Raw genomic sequence first — 21,806 nt, forward strand, 5'->3', positions numbered from 1 at the left:
GAGTTCGATTCGACACCCAAGTGGGCAGAGTGTTCCTGCCAGACAATCGGATTGTCAAACTTCAGGCTCAGGTGGACCAGTTCCTAGTAGCCTCTCCTCTTCGGGCTTGGGACTATGTGCAGCTGTTGGGCTCTATGACGGCCACGATGGAAGTAGTGCCCTGGGCCAGGGCTCATATGAGACCACTTCAACACTCTCTGCTGCAGCGCTGGACTCCGATGTCGGAGGATTATGCTGTGCGCCTTCCCTTGGACCCAGCAGTGCGCAAGGCGCTGAGCTGGTGGATGCAGACAGACAAGTTGTCTGCGGGAATGCCTCTGGTGACCCCAGAGTGGATTGTCGTCACGACGGACGCCTCTTTGTCGGGCTGGGGAGCCCACTGTTTGGGAAGGACAGCGCAGGGGCTCTGGTCTCCTGCAGAGGCAAAGTGGTCTATCAACCTCCTGGAACTCAGAGCCATTCGGTTGGCGCTTTTGGAGTTCATCCCGGTACTGGTGTTGAAGCCTGTACGGGTCCTGTCGGACAATGCCACGGCTGTGGCCTATGTCAACCGCCAGGGAGGTACCAAGAGCGCCCCTCTAGCCAAGGAGGCTATGAGTCTATGCCAGTGGGCAGAAGCGAACCTGGAACAGCTGTCAGCGGCCCACATTGCCGGAGTCATGAATGTCAAGGCGGACTTTCTCATTCGCCATACCTTGGAGCCCGGAGAGTGGCAGCTATCTGCTCAGGCGTTCTTGGACATCACGAAGCGCTGGGGCCAGCCGAGCCTAGATCTGATGGCGTCATCGGCCAATTGCCAAGTGCCGCGCTTTTTCAGCAGAGGACGGGACCCTCGATCCCTGGGAGTAGATGCTCTTCTCCAACAGTGGCCGACACAAGAGCTTCTCTATGTGTTCCCGCCCTGGCCCATGTAGGGCAGGGTGCTAGACCGGGTGGCAAAGCATCCCGGCAGGGTAATCCTGGTGGGTCCGGATTGGCCCAGACGTCCCTGGTATGCGGACTTGATCAGGCTTTCAGTCGACGATCCTCTGCGGCTGCCAGTGGAGCAGGGCCTGTTACATCAGGGTCCCGTGGTGATGGAGGATCCCTCCCCCTTTGGTCTTACGGCCTGGCTATTGAGCGGCAGCGTCTGAGGAAGAAGGGCTTCTCAGACAAGGTCATCGCCACTATGCTGAGAGCGAGGAAGCGCTCTACTTCTACTGCTTACGCCAGGGTTTGGCGTATCTTTGCAGCGTGGTGTGAAGCAGGCTCACTTTCTCCTTTCACTGCTCCAATTTCTTCAGTGTTGGCGTTCCTGCAAGAAGGTCTGGACAAAGGCCTGTCGCTCAGTTCCCTTAAAGTCCAGGTAGCAGCTCTGGCTTGCTTCAGGGGCCGCCTGAAGGGTGCCTCCCTGGCTTCGCAGCCAGATGTGGTGCGCTTTCTCAAGGGAGTTAATCACCTGCGCCCTCCTCTGCACTCAGTGGTGCCTGCGTGGAATCTCAACCTGGTGCTAAGAGCATTGCAGAAGCCGCCGTTTGAACCCTTGTCAAGGGCATCTCTGAAAGACCTGACGTTGAAAGCAGTCTTTTTGGTGGCTATCACTTCAGCCAGAAGAGTTTCCGAGCTCCAGGCGCTCTCATGTCGAGAGCCTTTTCTGCAGTTCACTGAGGCAGGAGTGACTATTCGCACAGTGCCTTCCTTTCTGCCCAAGATTGTTTCTCGCTTCCATGTGAATCAGCAGCTCTGTCTCCCTTCCTTTCGTAGGGAGGACTACCCAGAGGAGTACTCTGCTCTTAAATATCTGGATGTGAGACGAGTCATCATCAGATACTTGGAAGTGACCAATGATTTCCGGAAATCGGATCATCTGTTTGTCCTGTATGCAGGTCCTCGTAGGGGTCTGCAGGCTGCTAAACCTACAGTGGCAAGATGGGTCAAGGAAGCCATTGCAGCGGCTTATGGGGCCGCGGGGAAGGTGCCGCCTATCCAGCTGAAGGCTCACTCCACAAGAGCTCAGGCGGCCTCGATGGCAGAGGCCGGTTCCGTCTCCTTGGAAGAGATATGCAAGGCGGCAACTTGGGCTTCGACCCATACATTCTCCAAGCATTACCGCTTGACTGTGGCTGCTCGAGCGGAGGCCCGGTTTGGAGCTTCAGTGTTGCGGTCAGGGATTTCTATGTCCCGCCCTGGGTGAGTACTGCTTCGGTACATCCCACCAGTCTATGGATTGATCAGCTTGATGATATGGAAGGTAAAATTATGTATAATCATACCTGATAATTTTCTTTCCATTAATCATAGCTGATCAATCCATAGCCCCTCCCAGATATCTGTACTGTTTTTATTCTGGTTGCATTTCAGGTTCAAGTTCAGTCTTCAGTTACTTCAGAAAGACTTCGTGTTCAAGTTTTTTCACTTGGATTCTTCAAGAGTTAAGACGAGTTTGTGTTACAGTGAGCTGCTGCATTCCTCTCCCCTCCGTTTTACGGGGCTGGATTGAGACTTAAAATTCTGCCGGCACTCCCTCCCGCTTCGTGCGGCTGTAGGGCAGTTTTGTACCCCTCCCGCTTCGGCGGTGTTAGGGTCAGTCAGCTCCTCCCGCGGTTGCGGTTGCAGGATAAGCCAGATCCCCCCGCATCGGCGGGTGTGGTGTCCCTCCCCCGCTCCGCGGGGATGAGCTGGACGGATTCCCCTCCCCCACTTGTGTGGGGATGAGCTGGGTTAATTCCCCTCCCCCGTTTCGGCGGTGGTGAGCTGGGCAGAGTGTCCCTTCGTGGGTGTAATTCTCTAAGTGCTGAGTCCTGCGGATGGAGCTTTGATATCGACATACTGAGGAGTTTCCGGCAGCACATGACCACATATAGGGAGGCAAAAGTTTGCTCTCTATCTCCACCTGCTGGTAGATGGACACAACCCACCAGTCTATGGATTGATCAGCTATGATTAATGGAAAGAAAATTATCAGGTATGATTATACATAATTTTACCATCTGTGAATAACCCCCCCCCCCCCCCCCCCCCAAAAAAAAAAAAAAATCCAACTTTCCTTTGCAGGGCCCTTCCTAAGGCGAAATGCGGGATAGCTTTTTGGCTTAGAGGGTCTCCCCGGATGCTTCCCATGCCACTGACCTGGTGGGATGACAGGCTGTGGTGCATTTGGTTTTAACTTGGATTCCACGGTTGTATTTTTCCTGTTCCTGTATGGCAGTCCGTGAGCAGCCTCCGGGCAGTGCGTATGGGGGGGGGGGGGGGGGTGTCTTTTTTTTTTTTTTTTTTTTTTCCCTCGTGTGCCCTGGTTAGTCCTGCTTGTCGGTTAGTGACTTTGTCTCCTCCATTTTTGCAGCAGGCAGATTGTTTGTTTAAAAAAAAAACATACTGCCTTCAATTCAGTGTTCCCCATCATTTGTGGACCTTTTTTGCTCGCCACCTACCTACTGCCTTTGGCAGTGCAAGTCTCTTTCCAAGGGCCATTTTGTCGTGGTTTCATGGCTCTTCAGACACATGGGCTTCTCTCCTGGTGTAGTGTTGAGCAGGGCTTTTGCTGCACGCTATTTATTCTGGCCTGGAGGTGTATCCTCCTATCTAGTGCAGCAGCCTTGGCTTAGGAGTATGCAAGTCTGTGTGCCTTACTTCGGGGTCTCGGATACAGCCTATATGAATTAGGTCAGCCTCTTAAGTATATTCCCACAGAATGGTTATTTGGGAGGTAGCTGACTTTTGTCTGCAGATAGCAGGTTCCAGGCTGGTGGATGTATGTCTTGCATGCTGGCGTATCAGCTCTGTTCCCAAAGAGCATGATTTGTTCCCTCTCCTGTCTGGATAACTTTGGCCATCTGGTCGTGGCATGGCTAGGAGAGCAGATGATACATTCCTGGGCTAATGTTTTGCTCTGTTGCGTTTCCACAACGGCTTTGCTCTGTGGTATTGTACACTGCCATGGCCGAGGTGTTTCCAGGCCAGCCCTTGTTTGTGCCACCTCTAGGGCATGCTATGTCCAATCACTTCTGTTTCAGCAACCCCTCTCTCCATCTGTGGTGGTGTCTCGACATGCTTCCATTACTCCTTTACAACTTTTTGTGGTCTTAGACTGCTAACATTTTCTGTTAAGAGCTCATTCTCTGTAGGAGTAGAGCTTCATGGTTTCAGCAGGCGGCTGCCAGGGAGACAGGGATCCACAGGTTCTGGTTTTAACCCCTCAGCTCCTTGCCATCTCTACTGTGCCTTGGTGCACCCAGCTCTGACTCGCAGGTAGTTCACTCCAGTATTCGACCTGACTGACAATTCTTGTGCACAGCCACACCAGGTACTCTCAGAATTTAATTGGCTGTCTGAGACATTGGACACATCCCTTTTTCAGGTACACTTTCTTTTTGCCAAAGATCGGGAGTGCTTGGTTCAGGTTCTAGGTTTCTGTCTTTGAAAAATAAAAACCTGGTGCTTTGTCCTCTGGCAATCTTAAATGTCTTGTCTTTTGGTTTTGTGAGACCAAGTGCGTTGGCTCAGGCACATCTGCTTTCCGTGTTCCCATTTCAAAAGGACAAACTTATCTTTCATGCTGACAGAAATCAGTTTCCAGCTCTACCAGTGTTTTTCGCACCTCCTCATGATGGGTCTCATTTCAGTCCTCAGGTTTACCTAGTAGCCAGACACCTCTCTGGTTCCATGAGGAGTGGGCAGTCCTTGGCTCAGGCCTTTGGGTCTTTGACATATTGTAGCAGGGTTGCAAACTGGAGTTCCATTCCACTGCAGATTCTTTTCTTGGCATCTCCAAGAAGGCTCCAACCCAACTTTCAAGCTGTTTCAGCCACCTTGTAAGCGCTTCTTTGTTAGGCGCTGTTGAGTCTCTCCCGCATTGCGCTGGGGAAGCAGGAGGTTCTTCTATTTGCTTTGAGTTCCAAAGAATGGGTTTTCCCTGGGGTTGGCCTTTTTGCTTGTCCACAGTTTGACGATTCAACTGTCTCAGTGGGAATGTTGCAGTCTGTAATAGTTTCACTCTATCAGGAAGAATTTTTGCCCCCTCTGGGGCACAAGGAAGCATGGTTTCTTCTTCCCTTTTCACCTTCCCACTGAAGATTTTTGTGATTTGCAATCCTTTCGAAACACACTCAATTTCTGATCAGGTAATTCAGCCTTTTCCCACCACCAGGGATGTTTTTTCTGTGTCTAGGTAGTGGTGGTGGTCTTCCTTTTGCGAGGATGAATTTCACATTCATCTATTCCTCGTGATTGGCTGATGTGACTTTTCTGCTCAAGTGAGTCTGCAAGTTTGTATTCCATGTTGACTACTCTTCAGTCTGTAGGATTGGTATTCTATTTCACTGAGAGTTCATTGTTTCCGACTCAAAACGCTTTGCTATGTTTGGGAGGGATGTTCGTCTTAGCATTGGGTATGCCATTTCTACTGTTACTGCCCAGCAAATGATTTGCACCCAGGTTAGGTTTTGTTTTCCCTACCAGGTCCTGGGATCTAGGATTGTGTTCAAGGTCTGAGTGCACTGGCCTTTATTTTGGTCATTCTTCCATGGCCTGGATTCCACATCAGGTCACTTTGTGGTACCTTCTCCATTGGGGATTTCCATTTCTCTTGGACCCTCCACATCACTTCGGGTACTTCGGAAGTTCTCTTTCTCTGTCTGCAGCGTGCATACTGCTGGGACGTGCCTTACCTGGGTGCAACAGTTTTCGGATTTCTTCCAGGAGTCTCCTCCTGACTGGCCAGATGTGGAGATGGGCTGTCATATTTGGCTGCCTTATATGGCTTGATTACAACGTCAACCCAGCAGTTGTCTTGGGCGGTGTCAGCCCATTTATTTCCGGTGGTTGCGCTGCTGGGTGTCGCATGTGGATTCAAATGGAGGCAAGTTTTTTTTTTTTTTTTTTTTTTTTTTGACAAGCTGTAGTTTGGTGGGGTCTTATTGATGTTGCTGTACGATCTGGGGGTGTCAAAGCCTCAGTGCCTTACTGGGGACAAGTTTCACCATTCTTTCTGATCTACTTGAATATTGTGTGCAGTTCTGGTCACTGCATCTCAAAAAAGATATAGTAGAATTAGGAAAGGTACAGAGAAGTGTGGCAAAAATCATAATTCCTTAGCGTCCCTCCGGACTGGACCAGGATTGGACTTTTGGGTTGTGCCCGCCTACCAGCAGGTGGAGACTGAGAAAAACTCTGACTCTAGAGAGCCAGTAGGAGCCCTGGCCATGTGACCTTAGCCTCAGTATTTTCTCAGTCTCTCAGCAGGTAGGAAGTGAGCCCATTAGTCTCTCTCTCTCTTTTTCTCTATAATATATTACAGATATATTTATAATACTTCTTCTGTGCCTGGAATCGTAATTAGAGGCTTGACAGGGTTTCTTTTCTTTCTTTGGCAGCCTCTGGGGTGTTAAACTCCGGTGTCTCGAGTCCACCCCCCTTCCTCTCCATCTCCCTGGCTTAGCAGGGAAGGGCCGTCCCTTTCTCTGGAAAGGTGTACCGTCTTTGGGAGAGGCAGCCACTTTTAATAGGCAGCTGTTTTTAAAGAATTAAATCAAGTAAAAGAATTAATTCAATTGAAAGGAGTTTAAAGGAAGTAGTTTTTGCTTTCCCCAGGCTTACTTATAACGAGCAGGAAGCTCTTCTGTCTTATTCTGTTTTGAAGTCTTTATTTTCTTTTCTGGTGGAGCTATTTAAAAAAAAAAAAAAGTGATAAGTCAGCGTCTGTGACTTTAATCGGCGGTTTTTTGTTATCTTCATTATTTTTCCTCTGCTATCCGGCGTTGTTAGCGGCAGTAGTTGTAAAAAAATAAATAAATAAAAAAGAGGCGCGAACTGTTAAGTGCGTGCTCGCTGTTGGACGGGTCTGTATAGCTTGGGAGCTGTATTGACGGTTCCTGTTCGGGCCAGAGGCTAAACCATGTTTTGTGCGGCATTGGAGGCTATCTGTTTTTTCGGCGGCACGGATTTCCTGCTTCTTCGTCAGTCCGGTCAGTGGTTTTCTCCCCCGAACTTTATTCTTCTCATTTTGGCGCGCTTGGCCGCCATTGTTTTGCCTGCAGCTGCAATTTCCCTTGACGCGGCAGCGTTTTTCTGCTTTTACTGTGTTTGGCTGTTTGTGCAATGGAAAGGAGATATTGTTTCTCCGGTAGTTGGGGCAATTGGTAGTATATTTTCCCCGCAATTAATTTTTACATGTATTTTTCAAGCTATTAAAAACAAAAACAAAAAAAACCAAAATGCTACGATGCGAATTGCACTCATTTTGTTTTTCCCTCTGTTTTTTTCTCCGTCGGGGACTTTTTGGTTGCTAGCAATGTAGTGAATTAAAGTGCAGCTCAGTTGGCGATTTCTTTGTTCTTGGCAAGACTCCGATTCAAAGTGCAGCTCAGTCGGGAATTCTCTGTTTTTGACAATGGGGCGAGTTAAATTGTATCTCAGCTCCAAAATAACCATTTTCCTATTCATTTCCCTTGTGTGTGTGATGTTTGGAGGAAAGGTCTTCGCTATTGTCTAGCGCAGTTTTTATGGGGGTCCAGTGTACGTCACTCTGTGTCTTTCTCATTTCCTGGTGAATAGGACTACATTGTCTAATAGTCAATTGATTAGTACTTTACAAATCTGGCCATAATATCTTAGTTCCTTTCAAGCATTTCCCTTCATGGCTATGATGTTATACAGTGTTTTTAAGAACTTAGCCTAGGCCATAGAAAATGTTTGTTATCTGGTTCAGATGCCATGTGGATAGAACTACATTGCCGGATAGTCTATTGTTTGGTACTTTACAATGCTGGATATAAGATTTTAATTCCTTTCAGGAAATTTTCCTCCGTGGCTATGTTCTTATACAGTGTTTTAAGATCTTAACAAACGTTCTCTAGAGCATAGGCTATATGGTTCAGATGCCATGTGCAATGAAATACATTGTCTGATACTCAATTGTTGCGTACTTTGCAATTCTGGACATAAGGTCTTACTTCCTTTCAGCAATTTTCTTTCATGGCTATGCGTTCTCTTTGGCATAGCAGATGACAGCTGCATAAGCTACATGGTTCAGATGGTTCTCATATTCTAGGAGACTCAGTCCTGTCTACCGAGCACCCAGTTTTCTCAGCTGCTTTAGAAGGCATGTTTTATTCACGTCTTCTCTACTTTCCAACTGTCTTGGAGTTTCTCATGTGTTATCTTAGTTTTCTTCTAGGACTTACAAGATATATGTCCACTTAGGGAGTAAAGTTATCCGGTCAATTTGCATTTTCTCCCACTTAAGGATAGTGGGAAGGCCTCACGCCATCTACTTGTATTTTTGTTTCCTCTATCTATTCAGCCTGGGCACATGGTAAACATTCTGGTTTTGTCCTGTATTACCATCCATAACATTTGCTATCCCTTTCTCTTCCTTACAGATTTTAGGGTCTTGTTTCAAGCTTTTTTGACGTCGGGTACAGTCTTGTCTCCTGTGGCACAAATTCACCACCTTTTCCGTAATGGGTATTTTCCAAGTCTATTCCTTTTCATTTTATTCTTCCTCTCTCCAGAGTTTTTTTTTTTCTCTTGGAAGGAGATTCACTCATTTTCTGTGCATTTTTTGCCATAAGGGCATAAGTGTTGCCATAATGGGAAAGGCCAAGAGTCCCCATCCTGTTTTCAGATGGGGTCAATCCAGATTGCAAATACCACATTCATATCTCGTGAGTGTGCGTCTGTTCATCTCAGTGAGGAAGGCGGCATAACATGATACGAGGTTTGGGGAGATCCGGTAAAATTAAAGGCCAGTGTGTCTCAGTCCACGCTCAACATATGGTGATCCTTTCATTTTCATTCTATATGTCCTCACTCCAGACCTTCCTTTCAATTGGAAGGGGATTCTTTCACTTCCTGTGCATTTTTGCTATTAGTATATGAGTATTGTCATACGGGGAAAGTCTAAGAGTCCATTAAGCCCAGCATCCTGTCCTCAGTTGTGGTCAATCCAGGTTGCAAGTACCACATTCATTTCTTATGGGTGTGGGTCGGTACATCTTAGTACATCTCAGTATAGGAGGAGTAATGTCCACGATACGAGGATGATAAGGTCCTCATTACCAGTTTTCTTGCCCTGCTCTTCGGTCTCGCGTCGGCTCCGCGCACTTTTTTCTTAAGTTATGGTCGTAGTAGCAGCGGCGCTCATGAAACAACGTCTCCTCGTTTCATCCTTTCCTAGATGTCTGGTTCATTAGACAGCCTTATTGACAGAGTTGTCAGGTCAAGCAACGGGTGGTGCATTTCAGGAACACTCTAGGTTACGGGGTGCATGTAGCCAGGTCTCTCATTTGATCTCTCTTTTGAGCTCTCATGTGATCTCATTAGATTTCGTAGCATGTCTCTATTTTTTCTCTCTTTGTTTAGTCAAGTTGGCGCAGACTGTTTTTGTCTTCTCTACAAGCGTCCCACTTTCTGTTTTTCTCTGGATGTTCTTGGGCCTTCGGCCATTACCTTGCTCTATTTTGCAGAGTAAAATTTTACTTTCTAGCTCCCAAGAAGGAATTTTTTCTTCATTCTCTTTGGAGTCTCGGTAGTCTTTTTTGGCAGCTTTTCACTCTGTCAATTTCGTGACCATTGAAAAAAAACAACTTATGGGAGTTCTCAGTGGATAGTACCTTAAGGGGAGGTCCCAGTTCTAGAACTATTTCTTTTCACGCTGACCTTCCATGTGCCTCGCTTACTCTCTTGCTAAAAAGACTTGTCAGCGGCAGAGATAGATGCCCTCTCGTATCCAGATATTTATCTCGGATGGAATTCCCTCCGCTCAGTTGGCCTCTGTATTCTCACTAGTGCAGCACTTGGGTCTGGTGGTTGAGATTGAGCATTCTTCCTGCAAGTATGCCGGGAGCATATACACAGTGAACAGTTTTTTGATGGCGGCATCTGTGAAAATATATATGTATATTTATAGTTCTACTACATAAGTACATATTTAATTCCATACTGGGAAAAGCTCAAAGGTCCTATCGAGCCCACCTTTTTGGTCCACAGCCAATCCAGACCATGAGCACCTGGCTAGATTCCTAAACGTACAAACATTCTATACATGTTATTCCTGGAACTGTGTAGTGTTTTATGGACTTCTATATGTATCTAACAGATGAAAGGTGCTAACAAGTGTCTACTGTTGATTTATTCTTGTTTTCACTAATTGGGGTCTACGACAAGAGTCTCAGGTGATCTGCTTGCAGAGGCAAAAGCTACAGATGATTCTTTCTCTCTCATTTGAATTGCGCTCTGAGATATGTTTTCTTCATGTTGGGTAACTGCAGTGGCTGTCAGTTTATTTGGACCTTCAGTCTAGTTTGCAGCAGGGATTTAGGTACCTTCTTCTTCTGCATAGTATTTAACTGCATTCTTGTTTTTACCTATTTAGCTTCTAGTGATCAGGTACTTTCTCACTGACAGGCTTTACATACTTCCAATCTGTTGCTAGGTCAGCAATAGTCTACGATATCTGGAGTATTGTACTTCAGGATCTCGGTTTCCACTTTCTCAGCTGAGGTAGATTCATTGCAGTTTTTTGTTTCCAGGCGGCTCTGCTTCTACCTATGCCATCTTCTTTCAGTCGTTTTTTTTCTCGAGTCTCTCTGTCCTTTGCGCTGCACTGATAGTGCGGTAGGGGACATTATATAGCGGCCACTTGGTAGGGGACAATGTTCAGCGTCGCTTGGACTTTCCAGCTTTGTAGTCATTCTATTTAGTTTATTGGCGGTTCTTGGATCGTCAAGCTTTTGGCTTCGTATTCATCCTAGTTTGGGTGTTTTCAGGGACTCTACTGCATTCTCAATGTCTGTCCCTCCCGTAAGATTACTGCTTTGGTACTTCCCAACAGTCCAATCCTGGTCCGGTCCGGAGGGATGCTAAGGAAGGAGAAATGAGATCTTACCTGCTAATTTGCTTTCCTTTAGTCCCTCCGGACCGGACCAGGCCCCTCCCATGTTCTATCAACTCTTTAGATTCTTTTATTAAGTTTGGAAGTGGAATGTTTCAAAAAAAAAAAACCCAAAAAAAAACAGATGATACTGTGTGTGTATATATATATATGACTTTGCGTGGTCCATACCACTTCTCTGGTGGTTGCTGGTGAGTTCGGTTGCTGGACTATATATAAAACCTTAAATATGTCATACCACTTCTCTGGTGAGAGTTGCTGGTGAGCTCAGTTGCTGGAATATATATAAAACCTTAATGGTTCATACCACTTCTCTGGTGAGAGTTGCTGGTGAGCTCAGTTGCTGGAATATATATAAAACCTTAATGGTTCATACCACTTCTCTGGTGAGAGTTGCTGGTGAGTTCAGTTGCTGGAATATATATAAAGCCTTAAATATGTCACACCACTTCTCTGTTGAGAGTTGCTGGTGAGCTCAGTTGATGGAATATATATGAAACCTTAAGTGAGTCATACTACTTCTCTGGTGAGAGTTGCTGGTGAGCTCTACTACTACTACTATTTAGCATTTCTATAGCGCTGCACAAACATAGAAGAAAGACAGTCCCTGCTCAAAGAGCTTACAATCTAATAGACAAAAAATAAATAAAGTAAGCAAATCAAATCAATTAATGTGATCGGGAAGGAAGAGAGGAGGGTAGGTGGAGGCGAGTGGTTACAAGTGGTTACGAGTCAAAAGCAATGTTAAAGAGGTGGGCTTTCAGTCTAGATTTAAAGGTGGCCAAGGATGGGGCAAGACGTAGGGGCTCAGGAAGTTTATTCCAGGCGTAGGGTGCAGCGAGACAGAAGGCGCGAAGTCTGGAGTTGGCAGTAGTGGAGAAGGGAACAGATAAGAAGGATTTATCCATGGAGCGGAGTGCACGGGAAGGGGTGTAGGGAAGGACGAGTGTGGAGAGATACTGGGGAGCAGCAGAGTGAATACATTTATAGGTTAGTAGAAGAAGTTTGAACAGGATGCGAAAACGGATAGGGAGCCAGTGAAGGGTCTTGAGGAGAGGGGTAGTATGAGTAAAGCGACCCTGGCGGAAGATGAGACGGGCAGCAGAGTTTTGAACCGACTGGCTCTAATATGAATGGGCCATGCCACTTTTCTGGTGAGAGTTGCTGGCGAGCTCTAGTACTTGGTTTTGCCGAGGAATTTGTGGCTGCTAGGATTCCATACGGCACCGAAGTTCGTTCTTTCTTTCCTGCTTTGTTATTCAAATACTGAGGCTAAGGTCACATGGCCAGGGCTCCTATTGGCTCTCTAGAGTCAGAGTTTTTCTCAACTGTCCAATCCTGGTCTGGTCCGGAGGGACTAAAGGAAAGCAAATAAGCAGGTAAGATCTAATTTCTCCTTGTTTGTATGAGGCTTCTGCAGATGAAGGCTGAGCGGGGTAAGGGGGTAGAACTTGCGGGGATAGAGACAGAACCTACGGGGATGGTATGGGGACAAACTTTGTCCCTGTGTCATTCTCTAATCGGTAGCATGAATTTTGTCACTATTTGGGATTCTGTCATACTTACGATCTGCAGGAAATTGGGCTAGATGGACCATTTTTTTGACCCAGTATGGCTATTATGTTACATCTCCACCTGCTGGTCAATTACCCATAAGTTCTGGAATAGTATGGAGAACTAATGGAAAGAAGATTCAGGGAAGACTTGATATGTCCCCTATCCCTCCTTACCTTCTAGGGCAGGCCTTCTCAACCCAGTCCTTGGGGCAGACCGAGTCCCATTGCGTTTTCAGGATATCTACAATGAATATGCATGAGTGGATATTCTGAAAACCTGATGGGAGTGGTGTGCCCCAAGGACTGGGTTGAGAAACCCTGCTCTAGGGTATAAATGTACATGTTCAGGTCTCTTCTCCTACTACTTTTGGTGCAAACCTCATACCATTTTTGTTGTGTATATATGTGTCCATCTTCTCTGCCCCTGATATCTTTCTTTTGTGTTCAATGTGGAATGCTTTGGTTTTAAGATGGGAGAGGGGTTTGTCTTTATCTTTAGATTCAAGCCTTTGGGTACCCTCAACTGAAATCTCAAATGTTCTATGACATAAAGATAGATAAAACTATCAGGTTTTATTGAATGAAAAAAATATAAAAAGTACAAACACACAAAGTAACAGCAATAACAATCACAAGAATATCCTCAACCCACCCCCAACATCCCCCCCCCCCAAAGAAATCTGATACAACAATAGCAGGCAACTTGCAGAGACTTTTCAACGAGTGTCCTCCCCCAACAATCCAACCCACTCCCCCCTCCTCAAAAATAAAAAAACACCAAAAGGATTCATATGGTAGAAAGCATAGAGGATAAACATGACCACTCCACTACTCATAGGCTGCATGAAATGTAACAGTTCAGTCAAATGTATCATTTACACTGAGTCCCATCTATACACGCTAACGACACATTTATAACAGCACACCTGGTTTAAGAGGCGAAGAAAGCGCCTATTTTATAAAGACATATAGGTGCTTATCCTATACTAGTAAAAAAGGCCCGTTTCTGTTTGAAAGGAAACGGGCGCTAGCAATGGTTTTTTTTTTGTTTGTTTGTTTTTGGTAACTACAGAGTTGTTAGAAAAGTATTATAATGTCTCCATATTCTTCTCCTTCCAGCAAGCCCTTGCAGGAGTACAGGGGTGGGCAGTGAATCAAAGTGTATATGTTTGTGAGAGTGTGGGTGTGACAGAGAGACTGATTGTGTGTGTGTGTTTGAGTGTGTGTCACAGTGACACACAGAGAGTGGAAAAGTGTGAGTTTGTGTGTGAGAGAGAGAGAGTCTGTGTGTGACACTGAGGTACAGTGTGCCATAGTATGTGTGTATGTGTGTGCATGACCCCCTAATACTGTCAGAAGTGCAGGTACCCCCACCCTTTGTGTTTTAAGTTCTGGGACCATAGCAGCGAGCAGTGAGTCTGAGTGTATGTGAGACTGTGTGTGTGTGTGTGCGTGACCCCTTTCTTCTGTCCGAGGTGCAGAGTCGTTCCCCCCCCCCCCCCCCCCCCCCGTGTTTGGTTTTTCAGTTCCTTTTCCTTTTTTTAATCCAGCAATTGTGTGTGTGTTTGAAAGAGTGTGTGTCACAGTCAGACACAGAGAGTGAAAGAGTGTATGTGAGACAGAGATTGTGTCTGTGTGTGACACTGTGCTACAGTGTGCCAGAGTATGTGTCTGTGTGTGTTCATGACTCCCTCATTCCTTCAAAAGTGCAGGTACCCGCACCCTTTGTGTCTGAAGTTCTCTGACCAGAGGGGCGGGACTGAGACAGAGTGTATGTGTATGTGAGATGTATGTGAGACATGGTGTGTGTGACAGTGAGAAACAGAGATTTGTAGACTGGTTGTGTGTGAGAGAGAGCGTGAGTGTGTGTCTCCATATCCTTCCTTTAAGCTGTTGCAGGACCACAGGGGTGGGCATTGAAACAGTGTATGCCTGTGTGAGAATGTGGGTGTGACAGTGAGACAGAGTGTGTGTGTGTGTGTGTGTTCGAGAGAGTGTGTGTCACAGTGACACAGAGAGTGAAAGACTGTGTGTATGTGTGCACGGCCCCCTCCTTCTGTGTGAAGTGCAGTCGCCCCCTTTCTGTTAGTTTTCCCCCCTTCCCTCCTGTGAGTGGCAATGTAAGGGTGCCCCCCCCCCCCCGTGTTTCTGTTTTGAATTATTTCTTTTATCCAGGGATTGTGCTCTCTTTATGCCCTCCATCTGCATAATTTTTCCTCTCCCCTTCCCTCCCATTCTGTTCTCTCACCCCCTCTCCATGTGTTTGTCTGTCTCCCCTTCAAGTTCCATGCCCCCTCCCTTAAAGTTTCTGGCCCCTTAATTGTACCTATTGGTTTACACGTTGCACTGCTGTCTGCAGGATCGGTGTCTGTGAACCTCATCCAGCTTGCCCTGTTGTTACTGCTGCAGTATCAGGGCGGTTCAGGGCGGCTGTGAACCTCGTCCAGAGAAGACTGCAGTTGGTTTTATCTTCTTGCTTTCAGTTTTTGTGAAGTCCCCTGTTGAGGCGGCTGGAGGCTGTTTATTCACCTTTTTTTTTTTTTTTGTTTTGTTAGTGTGTGTCCCGAAGGCTACTGGAGGCTGTTTCTTCAGGTTTTTTTTTTTTTTTTTTTGGATTAGTGTGTGTCCCGAAGGCTGCTGGAGGCTGTTTCTTCACGTTTTTTTTTTTTTTTGGGTTAGTGTGTGTCCTGAAGGCTGCTGGAGGCTGTTTCTTCACGGGGGTATTTTTTTTTTGGGTTAGTGTGTGTCCCGAAGGCTGCTGGAGGCTGTTTCTTCACGTTTTTTTTTTTTTGGGTTAGTGTGTGTCCCGAAGGCTGCTGGAGGCTGTTTCTTCACGGGGTTTTTTTTTTTTGGGTTAGTGTGTGTCCCGAAGGCTGCTGGAGGCTGTTTCTTCACGGGGTTTTTTTTTTTTTGGGTTAGTGTGTGTCCCGAAGGCTGCTGGAGGCTGTTTCTTCACGGGGGGTTTTTTTTTTGGGGTTAGTGTGTGTCCCGAAGGCTGCTGGAGGCTGTTTCTTCACGGGGGTTTTTTTTTTTTTGGGTTAGTGTGTGTCCCGAAGGCTGCTGGAGGCTGTTTCTTCACGGGGTTTTTTTTTGGGGGGGTTAGTGTGTGTCCCGAAGGCTGCTGGAGGCTGTTTCTTCACTTGTTTTTTTTTTTTTTTTGGTTAGTGTGTATCCCGAAGGCTGCTGGAGGCTGTCTGTTCACTTTTTTTGTTTGTTGGTGCGGGTTCGGATGGCAGTTCGGAGCGGCAGGTTCTGCAGGATAGCACTGTCAGGGCAGTGGTATTCTCCTCAGCTGGCCGGCAGTCTCGTGCTGTGCGAGCCGTAGGTCCGCCCCTTCTTTTGTTTGAGTTGTTTGATAGGTGCATGGCGCGTGATTGCATTCCGTTGCGTGGCAACGGCGATTGACGCCTTCGCCTCAGACGCTCCTCCCTTGTTGTATTCCTATTGGTGTGACGCTCATCCGTGGGTGTTGCAGCTGTGACGCTCGTTCAGATCATGGCGGCGCACAGATGTACTGTGCTTAAAAGTGGTTACAGAGCTTCGAACATACGAACTTTTGAAGCCTCAGAGTGTGGTTCAGAACGTTCATGGTGCTTTTTATGTCCAGTTGGGGCGTGGCGTAGGTCGCAGATGGGGCGTGGCTGAGGGCGGTGGTGAGTAGTCCGAATAGCTAGGAGGACTACAGCAGTTCAGGACTTCACTGCCACAGTTGGAGGGAGCTTCAGAACGTTCAAGGTGGGATTTATTTATATAGATAATAATTCTCTTCTCCAACGTTCTATTGGTCTTGCTGCCTGTGTTTGTGACTTCTTCGGAGTTGGTCTGCTAGGCTCCGTAGCACAGGCTGACGTCCGCATCAGAACCCGGGGTAAAAAAAAAAAGCATGCCTCACAGCTTATCCAACCCCCCCCCCCCCCCCCCCCCAAACTGCCATACAGGTTGACAGCAACACACACAAAAAAAAAGGCTCGAGCCTGCCTGATGCCACTGATGCGCTCAACAGCCGTCCTCACGAAACACCATACAGCTTGACAGCCAAAAAAAAACCCGCTCGAGCCTGCCTAACGCCACTGATTTATTCTTCCTACTGAAATCTTCCGTGTACTCGCACCCACCCCTTGCATCAAAGGAATGTGCTGATCAGAAGTCAGGTAGGACAATCTGAACTAAAAATCCATATATACAAAAAGTTGCTTCCTGTTCAGCCCCCCATTTTCAAAACTACTTCTCCTCCCTCAGACTTTTCATAAACCTCAGCAAAGACTTCTGAAGACACTACTTCTTTCTTCAGCCCCCACTGGCAAAACAAGTGGCACCTGTAGGGGTACTGCTGCTCTCTCCGTACGCCAGCCCAGTTCCTCAGTCCTAACACCCCCTGTCCCCATCCCCTTTTGTCCTGGGCAGGGTGGGCATAATCGCTGTGCCTAGTTGACGTTGGTAAAGGCGTTCCTTTAGTTACGTCTCCCCTCCCCTGCCCCTCCTTCGCCCGGCCGCAGGCGACATCATTGCTGGTGTAAATCCCAGCTGCGCGCTGAAGGAGCGGACAGTTAGGACCTGAGAGGTGGTGGCAGAGGGTGGACGCCGCTCGGCAGGGGGGTAGGGGGAGCAGCGGAGAGTGGGGCCCATTAGGCTCAGGATGGCAAAGCACAACTGGACACCGTCCAGGAACACGGACAGCGTCATCGAGATGGAGGAGTGGCCTAGTGGTTAGGGTGGTGGACTTTGGTCCTGGGGAACTGAGGAACTGAGTTCGATTCCCGACACAGGCAACTCCTTGTGACTCTGGGCAAATCACTTAACCCTCCATTGCCCGCCGCATTGAGCCTGCCATGAGTGGGAAAGCACGGGGTACAAATGTAACAAAAAAAAAAAAAAAAAAAAAGCAAAGTAAGGCGGATGCGCTGCCCTGTCATTCTCTCCCATTCTGGAACTCGGAGGGAGGGAGGGGATGACCCTGGCACTCGAAGAGAAGGAGGGGGGCCCCTGGCACACACTCTCATTCTCACAGACACACTCGCACCCAGTCTCACTCTCTCTCTGTCACACACACACACACACACTCTTGCACATTCACTCTCTCTCTGTCACTCTCACACACACTCTCTAACATACACACTCCGAGGAAAACCTTGCTAGCACCCGTTTAATTTGTGTCAGAAACGGGCCTTTTTTTACTAGTGTAAGTTGCAGAAATTATGCCTCCATTGCAGGCACAGACACTTTTATAGTAGATGAAAATGTCTGCACCTGTATTATGCAAGAACATGTGTAGATCACCACATTTTATAGTCTGTTGTTCATGTACTTGTAAACTGCCCCTGTATATGCCTGCTAGCAATGTACATGCCATCTTGTCATGGTGCATACTTTATGCTGGTCTGTATTTTATGAGGGTCCATTTATAATTATCCATTCACATGGAATATTCCTAGAGCAAGCAATAAAACTCCCCCAACTGATGCATAGCTGAAATAGGATTTTTCACTTTACCACTCAATGTATGAGATATTCTGTTGAAATTCTTATTTTTTTTTTTAGTATACTTTATTTATTAAATGATAAGACAACAGCAACATAAAACAAGATAACAGGTACAATTTTACCCATCCTTGCTGGATTCTTACTCATCCCCACCAGAATTTAACCTGTTCCCACCCATCCCCGCAAGAATTTAATGGTAAAAGAAAATTCTGGTCAGTTCTGTGTCTCGCTGGATTTGAATCACAGCACTGCAGGCAAGGAAGGACACAAATGTTGGAACTTGGAATACTCAGGCGCGCATGTGTAAGATGATTAATAGTAACATAGTACGTGACGGCAAATAAAGACCTGAACGGTCCATCCAGATTTCCCAGTAGTCACACTCATTATCAGTTCATGATTAAATCAACAAGTGTGGTGATATATACTTGGTTATGGTCTTTCTTTGGTGTTTCTGGGACATAGAACATAAGGATAGGGTTGGATAGACTTCTATAGTCTAATTGCTGGAGTTGCTGTCGAAGCCCACTTCAGTCTATTCGTTGTCTCATTTGTGGGACACAGACCGTAAAAGTCTGTCCAGTAGTGTCCTCATATTCCAGCCACTGAAGTTGCTGTCTAAGCCCTTTCCAGCCCATCCTAAACTAGATTGCCATGTATGAGACACACACCATACAAGTCTGCCAGGTATCAGCCCTAGTTCATCTCAACCAGTCGCTGTCTCAGCATCACTCGACACATCCACACACATGCAGCCATTTAAGGTTAGGTCTTTTTTTTTTTTTTTTTTATAACTTCCATTTTCTAATTAGAGATCTTCTGTGTTCATCCCACGACTTTTTCGAATTCTGTCGTTATTGCTGTCTCTACCACCTCCTTAATGGAAGACTTTCTACATTTGTGTTAAAGCAAGGAGGAGGAGACCGCACTCAAAGAACTTGGTATGCGGTAGATGAGAGGCTGGCACAGATGCAGGAACTGTTTCCATCCCTGCGGGAACCCCGTGAATCCCATTCCCATGCAGGTCTCTATTTTCAGCCCACTCCCTCCCCCTCCCCCCAACAACCAGCACAATAATAGCCACAGTGCAACTAGGGTTATGGGTGAAACAATGCAAATCAGAAAGAAAGGAAAATAGTCTGAGAAGATTGAGCAGCTACCCTCCAAGTCTTATAAATGTCCCATATCTTCTGGGAAGATGTAATATAACTGCATTTGTCAGCCATAAGTTGGGACATCAGACAATACTCCACTTAAACAGTCTCAAGTGGTGGAACAGCTGATTGTTTCCAAAGTTGTGCCAACACAGTTTTAACTGCTGTAAAAACATGTATCATCAGAGAGTGTAACTACTTTGGAATACTCACAATCTTATGCAGCAAACAAAATTGGCACGTAGTGGGCAAGTAACCGGCAAAAAGTATTTAGTTCCTGCTTTTACTGCCAGACATGCCCACCAAATGTGAAGGAAGGACCCTTGCTCCCCACAATTACGCCAACACACAGTGATAAGCCAATTTAGTAAATCTGAAATGGTCTCTGTGGGGTAAAATACCACTGATTAAAAAAAAAAATCTTATAGCGATTTTCAACCATAGGAGTGGCAATAGAGACCTTGAACAGATATTGAAAGACTTTATCCCATTGCTTAAGTTCATAGGTATGAGAGAGAAGTGATTCCCATTTAGCAATATTTCCATACAGGGGTGTCATCTTTTAGTAATGCTTTGAACAATCTAGAGATCCTTTCCCCTTGCCTGAGTTCATAGCTAATTTCATAGCGGTGTCTACCAAGGATAAATCATCCTTAGCTGTAGAGAGCAGGAAGATTCTGTTCAGATTCTGATATCACATCAGTGAAAGCAACACAGACTTCCTCTATTGCTAGTCACTCCGATGGGAGGGGGAGAAGGGGAGATGCTGGTATAAAGTGGGGGATGACCTTGAGCCACCCTTTGATTTGGGGAGGGGGGTGCATGGCTGATGTTTCACCTAGGGTGTCAGATAATCTGAGCAGCCCTAGATCTGATCTCTTCATTTTTCTCATCATCCCAATAGTCTTCTGCTTCTTTTTCCCCTTCTCCTCCTTTTCCCCACATCCACCCACCTACTTCTTCTCTAGCATTCTTTTACCCTGCCTTTCCTTCTCCATCACAGTATCTGGCCTTCTCTTCTTTCTCACTCCTGCAGCATCATGCCCTTTCTCCCACCCAAATCCAAGCATCTGCTAGCATGAGCTTCCTTTTCCCAGCCCCAGCATTAGCATTGACCTCTGGGCCCCCTTCCCCATCCTAGCACCAACCCCTTCTCTCCCAACATCTGCTGGCATCAGCCTCCTGTCCTTTCAGTTCCAGCATTGGATCCCACCTCCAGCCTCAGTTTTTGCCAGCTTTAGTGTCACCCTCTTTTCCTATTGGCCCCAGCACCTTGGTCCTCTGCAGAACCTTTGGGATCTTGTTCCTTTACTCCTGCTACTGCTTTGCCTATAGCTGACTCTACTTCTGGTACTGTGGGTTATGTTGAAACACATTTATTTTCAAGATTGTACATTTTCAGCATCCAGATTTGCTTTCCATTTGAAGAAAGAACTTGTCTTAATTAACTGGCTGTAATTTCAACCTGTGTAAAGACCAATTATAGTTTATTCACAGATAGAAATTGCTTTTATTCTTTCCACTCAGTGGAATATTGGAGGCATAATTATTGTCTGAAAACTTAATGGAATAGGACCAAATGTGAGATTGGGGGGGGGGGGGGGGGGGGTTGTAATGGAAATAATTTTGGATTTAGATCTTATTTGCTTCTACTCAAAATAATTCTAAGAGGCCTAATCTGCATTCTTTGTCCACCAAGCATCTTCCATCTCCTACTGGAACACCCCTATTGCTAATGGATGGCTTTTGGTAATTCAGATGTGTATTCCATTTGTCATAAATTAAATTGTGACTGAACTGTATAGCTTAATGGTTGCTAGTGACTGAATAGTGTAGTTTCTTGCATTTGCCATGTATAATGCCTGCAAGTTGTGGAGAAGCATGGCAGTACCTCTTGCAGTGGGATAGTGACACCTGTGGTTAAGTACATAAGCGTTGCTGTACTGGCAGGATCACAAAAGAGTAATATATTCCATGCTGCTTATCCCAGGAATAAGAAGTAGATTTTTCCCAAGTCCATCTTAATTGTTTATGGACTTTTTTTCTAGAAACTTGTTTAAACCCTTTTGAAACCCTGCAATGCTAATGGCTGTTTATCACATTGGCAGCAAAATCAAGGTTGAGTGAAGAAATATTTTCTCCAATTTATTTTAAATGTCTTACTAAGTAACTTTATTATGTTCCTCCTGCTGGAAAGAGTAAACAAGTGTTTCATATCTGTAAAATCCCATCCTTTGAAAGCTCTTGACAATGACATCTAATGACTAGACATATATTTTTTTAATTCATTTTATTCTTTCCAAACCAATGGGAGTGTTTGGGTACTACTCAATTAAAACCACCCCACTCCTCTCCATTCCAGGTCAGACAGAAACACTGACATGTACCACAGATACAAAAAGACTGACACACAGAGGATTCAGAATGAATTCCATGAGGCATGCTTCATATGCTTTTCCTACTTGTTAAAATATTTGAGTAATTTTTAAATGATGTGCAGTCTTTGTAAACCATTTAACTTATTAGAGACTACATAGGTCAAAGTCATAAAAATGGATGAATTGATTCTGGATTTTCAGCTGCTGTTGCATGACTTTCAACTAAAAAAATGTTTAAAATATATTGAAAAACCAGGGATGGCTTGTCTGTTCACTTACATAAATTTAAAGCAGGTGATCGCTTTGCAGCTAGATGGTCTAAATCACAAGGATCAAGTGAGCTCAAGAGACTATAAGACGGGAAATT

At 45.9% G+C, this 21,806-nt stretch overlaps 1 protein-coding gene across 3 annotated transcripts in view; it reads left to right on the forward strand.

Moving 5' to 3' along the window:
• Positions 1–21,806, forward strand: part of ST3GAL6 (ST3 beta-galactoside alpha-2,3-sialyltransferase 6) — a 176,651-nt gene that overhangs the window by 11,675 nt on the left and 143,170 nt on the right. The gene's annotated exons all lie outside the window — the stretch shown is intronic.

The sequence above is a fragment of the Microcaecilia unicolor genome, chromosome 5 (assembly GCF_901765095.1).
Source record: "Microcaecilia unicolor chromosome 5, aMicUni1.1, whole genome shotgun sequence".
Taxonomy (NCBI): domain Eukaryota; kingdom Metazoa; phylum Chordata; class Amphibia; order Gymnophiona; family Siphonopidae; genus Microcaecilia; species Microcaecilia unicolor.